Source organism: Rhagoletis pomonella, unplaced genomic scaffold (genome assembly GCF_013731165.1).
Source record: "Rhagoletis pomonella isolate Grant_MI unplaced genomic scaffold, Rhpom_1.0 Rhpom_scaffold_00007, whole genome shotgun sequence".
NCBI lineage: Eukaryota > Metazoa > Arthropoda > Insecta > Diptera > Tephritidae > Rhagoletis > Rhagoletis pomonella.
Genome location: NW_023458561.1, coordinates 31,491,645 through 31,498,370, shown reverse-complemented (window position 1 = coordinate 31,498,370; position 6,726 = coordinate 31,491,645). Strand labels below are relative to the sequence as shown.

Sequence of the window (6,726 nt, the reverse complement as noted above, 5' to 3'; positions counted from 1 at the left end):
TTTTTTTCTGGTTGCTACAAAGCAGCGCACTTGCTTACGTGCATATTCACTTGTTATTTAGGTAGGTTGTATATTTATTACGGTGGTCCAAAAATGAATGTGAAAAACTAAAGTAGGAATTTTAATGCCCACCCCCCACCCCAAGATTGCTCTATACGAAAAAAAAATTAAACCCATGTTTTCTTATTTTGGAATCAACAAAATATTTAAAATATTAAAAAAAATAAGTTTTCGTAAAAATATTATAGAATTTTTGAAAATCAATATTTTTCGATCGAAAGACTGCTAATATTTAAAACCAGTTGTTTAATATACCATTGTGTTTTTTTAGTTTTTGGGGGCCCTATAAAAAATAGTTAATAATATAAAATTATTAAATATGTATAAGGGTGCTGTTACTGCAGTCTTCTGAAGAGAAACAAAGCTTTCCGATCGAAAAATATTGATTTCCAAGAATTCTGTACCATTTCTACGAAAACATGTTTTTTTATGCATATAAAATACATGGAAAAGTTTGACCTCTTTGAGCGACTTCTAAATATTTTTTGATTTCAAAATAAAGAAAAAGGGGTATAATTTTTTAGTACAGAACAATCCTAGGGGGTGAGCGCATTAATATTTCGACTTAAATTTTTATTTTTTTACCACCCTTATATGCATACACACATATGTATGTGCAATTTTAACCCACATGCATCGCACCCCGTATTAATAAGGGCTGTCGAGTACCGACGTCATAATGACCTCAATCCGGTGATTATGACGAGCGATATCTCAGAATCGACTTGGAGGCTATTTAAAGAGATTCTAGACATTCTATTTATGGAAGTCACGATAGCTGCGGCATATACTAGGTCGAACCGGATTAAAATGCCGCATAATTGAAAATGTCATGGGTCCCTGGAGATCCTACCGGGTATCCGAGGGTTAAACAAATTCTTGACACGCATCAACGATTTTCATGCTTGTTTATAAAGTGAACAATTTTATTTTTGTTATATTTTTTCTTTGTAACACAACTTTTATTTATCTTTACCAAAAATGGTTCTAATATAATCAAAATGTTTCTCTTGTGTTCACTTCAAATATTAATAGCTGGCTTAACGCAAAATATAATTTCATATATTAAACGAAGTTCTCTGAAGTGTTAAAATAATTGCGGTTTTCGGTTTCACTTTTAGTTCCCATAAATAAGTATTTTGCCTCTTTGCCATTAACCTGATGATTTACTGTAATCCTTTGGCAATGCTCAGCCAGATTTATTACGCACTCTGCTTTTATTAAAAAGGAAAGAAGTAATAATTACCAACAGCGAAACAAAAAGAAAACAAATGCAACAAAAAAGAGTACTTTGGCGCTCAAAGGCAACAGTTAAGTAGGGGTAACCACATTTTCCTACAGTAACCTTATACTGAAATTTTAACTTCAGCTAATCTTGCTTCTCACTTTCAAGAGAATAACCATTAGCTGTGAAACAGCAAACATGTGCTCTTAATTTTCTCTTCATAACAGCAATCACCTTCCCCCTTTCCAAATAACTGGCAGGCACTTAACTACAAAGTGGTAGTTTGATTATTTTACCTTTTCTTGATTTCTCCTTAAGTTTCACTTCAATTTAATTAAGTTACACTATTAGTCATTTGAATAGCGCACCCTTTTGATCCTCAGTATGCACGGTTTTCCTTTTGTTTGCTTAATATGCATTCGTTTGTTATAAAAATGTGGCATACAACAAAAAGTGTATAATCGATTCTAAAATTTTATACAAATTAAAAAAAAAATGCAACAACAGGAGCCCGGGACTTATGTCGATACTCCGGGTAAGTCGTCGTTTTTCCGTTTAAATAAAAGACACCACACGCTAGATTTGTAACGTATACACGGCAAACCGGATAGCTTCCTAAATGTATTATTCGGGCGGATACCGGGTATTGATTTTTTTGTGCTGATTATGAAACTGTAAGTATAAGTTTCCATTAGTTCTAGGTTTTAAGAAAAACTAGGTGAAAGTGTAAAAAAATTGCGTTTTTCCCAATATTTTTGAAGTTCTAGCAAAGAAACAAAAGGTGATAGAAGATTCTACTTAGGCCTTGATTAAATCTAGAACTCTCGAATACTAGCCCAGGAATATCATCCCAGTACAATGACTTCATGGTCACTTATAGTCATTTATTGAACATTGGTAGGTTGGGAAAATATATATGTATATGTGATCAATCTGCAAGAGCACGCAGGACGTTCAGCATTATTCATGATAAAGCAAAATGTTATATACGAAAGCATGGAGACATAAATGGTCACCTCACTCAGAATACTTGTACAGGCGTGGGCGAGAAGGTGATCCGCTTGTTTGTCATATACTGCTTTTACCAATAACTTTGTTAAATTTTTCCTTATGCAAATAAAAGCTTAATTTTTTTTCTTTCTTTTGATATACCATACGAATATCTCCGATTCCGCTGGCTTGGCCATGCCGTACGAATGAACAGAAATGCTCCAGCTCTGAAGGTAGTATTTAACGCGGGTCGCATTGCTGGTAACAGAATAAGAGAAAGATAGGCCTCTTCTGCGTTGGAAAGATCAAGTAGAGAAGGTCTTGACTTCAATTTGCTTTTCCAATTGGCGCCAGCAAATGCAGAAGAGAAAATACTGGCCTATTGGACTGCACCAAAATCGCTTAGGCGATTACAACGCCAATCAAGAAGAAGAAGAAGAAGAAAATTTTTAAATACCAGATTAAAAATTTGATTTCATAGAACAAGCTATCATGGGAATTCTTGTCCGGGCTCAATTGCAGTGAAATTACAGAAAACTTGGCTTCCATCTATCTGAAGTGTATGTACGAGTATACATACATACTTGGCCAATTCATAGTTAACAAACTGAAGGCTTAGAAACCAACTGAAGCAAAATGATTAAGTATGCTCCAAGAGTCTCCTGCTGCTTAATTTTTCAAATCATAGCAGTTTGCTAAGACCAAAAGATGTTTCATGTGAAAATTACTAACGCAATATAGGCCAGAGCAAGTGTGTACCTGCTTACTTTCAGTGTAGGATGCAAATATTGATGTTGCAGAATGAGTTATGCCAAATTTTCATTGATTGTTTGAGTAAAAGTTTGCTTTTGATCTCCAATTCCTCTCCATAAAGTCGATGGGAAACATTTGTTTGTCAATTTCAAGCATTTCATTTTACCTGCTCATACATAAGTATGTATGTATGTATGTGCTTGTAAATATTGTAACTGCCTACCCAAACTCCACACACACACCTTTTTTCATTTTATTGCCATTGCACTCTTTTGTTCTCCTCTTATTTTTTCACTTATTTTGTGTTCTACTTATTATTCTAATTTGAAAGTGCAGCCAGTGAACTAGAAAATAAAGCAAAATGCCAAAGCACCAATTTACGTATTTAATTTCCTTTCATTTTAGGCATTGAGCAAACAAGAGTTCGGAAAATTGAAAAATCTTTTTCAAGGAATGCACTTAAGCAAAAGTGGAATTTACGTAGTTTTCTGATTATTTATATTCCATACCCAATTGCTACTATGGTCCAAAAATGCATGGGAAAAAGTAAAGTCGGAATTTTTATCCTCTCACCCCCTAGAAATGTTCTATACCGAACAAAATGTACCCTTATTTTTTATTTTAAATCAAAAAATATTTAAAGGTTGCTCAAAGCGCTCAAAGTTTTCCAAAAAAAACAACAATTTTCGTAGAAATGGCATTGAATTCTTGAAAATAAATATTTTGCAAGATAATGCAAATGCATCTTTAGTATTGAAAAATGGTTAAATAAAAAATTGGGTAATGTTATTGTAAGTATCCTGAAGAGAAGCCTAGTTTGTCGATCGAAAAATATTTATATTCAAGAATCCGCTTTGAGCGACATCTAAATATTTTTTGATTTAGAAAAATCTTAGGGGATAAGAGCATTAAAATTTCGACTTTACTTATTTTGAACCACCCTAATGAGCATACACATGCGTCGGTAGGTAGTTTTTGCCTATACTTCTTGGCTCTGAAAGTTCCAAGCCATTTCTATACCTTAAATATATGATTATCTTCATTTTAATGAGCCTAAGGCTGCACTCTTTCTTTACGTAAGTGTATTTCTAGAAACTGCTCCTAAAATTTGTGCCTACTTTGGTTCTTACACATGTATTTCTTTACTGTCGGCCGAGCTCTTAGTATTGAGGATTTAGACTGTGAACGAATTTACAATAAATGCATACTGACTCCTAACTAATTTGTATTATAGAAGAATAACTAAAACCATAAAATGGTACCGATCTCACAACGAGTTTTGAATATCTTTTTTTCGCTAGTTCGTCGGGCATTTTCGAAAGCTTGCAAATTATCAACTCAGTAGGAAGAGCCAGGAATGCCTCTCATCTTTCTAAAAAAAAGTACTCATATATCCACTTATCATGCACTTAGAAAAGTTTATTTTTTTTGAAATCTTTCGAAAAACTATCGATTAACTATTATGATTGTCTTTTAGCAATAACTATTTTAAATTTAATTTAAAAGTTATATATTTTTTTCTTTTTAAACAATTAAAACTGAAATTAAAAAAAAATTTTAAAGCGGATAAAAAATTAAAAGAATTAGAAAAAATTATTTTTCTCTTTAAAACAATAAAATAAAAAAAAATAAATTAATTTTAATTTAAAAAGCATTATTTTCAAAGCCGTAAAATCTGAAAGTCATTAGAAAATGGAATTAAAAAAAAAAATAATAAAAATGAAATAAGTTCCTAAAAATTATATAAATAAAATAAAAAAATTGCCTTCATTAATACAATATCTAAAAATAGAGAGATATTAAAATTGAATAAAATGTAATTAAAGAAGTAGAAGCAAAGTATGTTCTTTCTTTCTAAAACAATAAAATCTAAAAATAGAAAGAAATTTAAACTGGAAAAGAAGAAACGTTAACTAAACTGAAAGAAAAGAGTAAAACACGTTTTAAAAAATTGTAACGAAAATAATATCAAAAATATTTCACAATTTTTATGAGCTCGAGGCCGTATTAAGTGCAAACTTATTGTGGAAAAGCAACAATAATTTGAAAAAATGGTAGAAGTGATAGCTATTTCGGAAATCAGGATTCGAACCGACGATCACCACTGACTCAGCCAGTTGCCTACGCACTGTGCTAAGTTTGTCTTGTTAATTCTTGTTGCTTATTTTCCACTATTTCACTTTGCTAAGCCAACTACAATCAAGCGCAGCTATTCCGCTGCAATTCACTTGATCATGTGCTTGTTAGTTTTGTTGGTTGTTGTTAATATTTCTATTATTAGAATGTTTAACTTTTAGGTGTGCTCGTCCTTAAGTTATTTTTTTTTTGTTATTTTTATGGCCTTGCATTTAATACGGCCTCGAGCTCATAAAAATTGTTGAATATAATTGTTATAAGGCCATAAAAATAACAAAAACAAAAAAATATTTCACTTTAAAAAAAATTAAATCTACAAATTACAAAACAATCATATTAAGCGAAAACAACAAAAATTAAAAAATGGTATCATAAATATTAAATTAAATTAAAAAATAAATTGTTTTTCTGTTTAAAACAATAAAATCCAAAAATAATATATACAATATATTATATTATATATATGAAAGTAAAAAAAATATACATATATTTAGCTTTTTATGACGATGAATCTAGTAATTAAAAGAAATTTATTTAAAAAAAAAGAAAAAAAAATTAAAGAGAAAGAAAGAAAATGGTATTTAAAGACATTCACAATGCTCTAGTACGTAGTACTTTATTATTTACTACAACATAAATACCTTAATCCTTGTTTGTATGTTACTAATTACAACTTTGCTAACCAACTAGTTTCACCTTTGGATAAGATTTATATATCTGATTTTCCTTTTAAACACAGCTAATCCACACTAACTTCCATATGGAAATGAGGCTGATGTACTACGTTCGGTATGCGAGCAACGGCAATTTTCCGATCGAAAATTAACTGGAATTTAAGTAAATTATGAATTCGTATTCAAGCTGAGGGTTTCATTTTATATGGTCAGATAATCGGCATTGGGCATTTAATTATAATTTGAATAACTATATGTGATCTGAAAATGATTATTCTTATCACCAATCGCCACTTTAATAAATTTCTGATCTGAAATTGGCCCCAAAATAGTGCATGGATACCAATGCGCGGTGTGAAACTGCGGAATTCATTGTTATTATGAGCCACTAGCCTTTTCGATTTGACTCGAGTTTTGCTCACATTATTATCTTGTACAAAAGTTTGAGCTACATGATTTATCTATTTTTTATACATCAAATTTCGGATTTAAATTAGTTTTGTACAAACTAAAAGCAAATACTTACAAAGGCATCCTTTAAAATATATGTATACATATATTTCCATTTTAATGAAGATATCAACCACAGCATTCCATTGACTTTGATAACTTCAAACTGCGGCATCTCACCTGCCACAAAACCGCAAACGATTAGGCACATACAACAAGTAAGTAATCAATCGGGTTTGTGGTCTCATAAGTTCGGAAACTTAATTTGAATGCATATGTATGCACATATATACATACATACCACAGTAGTATTATATTAGACATATTCATATATGAATATATCATTTGTGCTCATGTGCGTGCAGAAAAACCACGAGTGAGATTGTGCTTGTAAAGGGTGATTTTTTTGAGGTTAGGATTTTCATGCATTAGTATTTG

The 6,726-nt window shown here is 31.2% G+C and overlaps 1 protein-coding gene across 1 annotated transcript in view; it reads left to right on the top strand.

The window, feature by feature from the left end:
• Positions 1 to 6,726, top strand: part of LOC118742600 — a 110,577-nt gene that overhangs the window by 8,457 nt on the left and 95,394 nt on the right. The window lies entirely within an intron of this gene.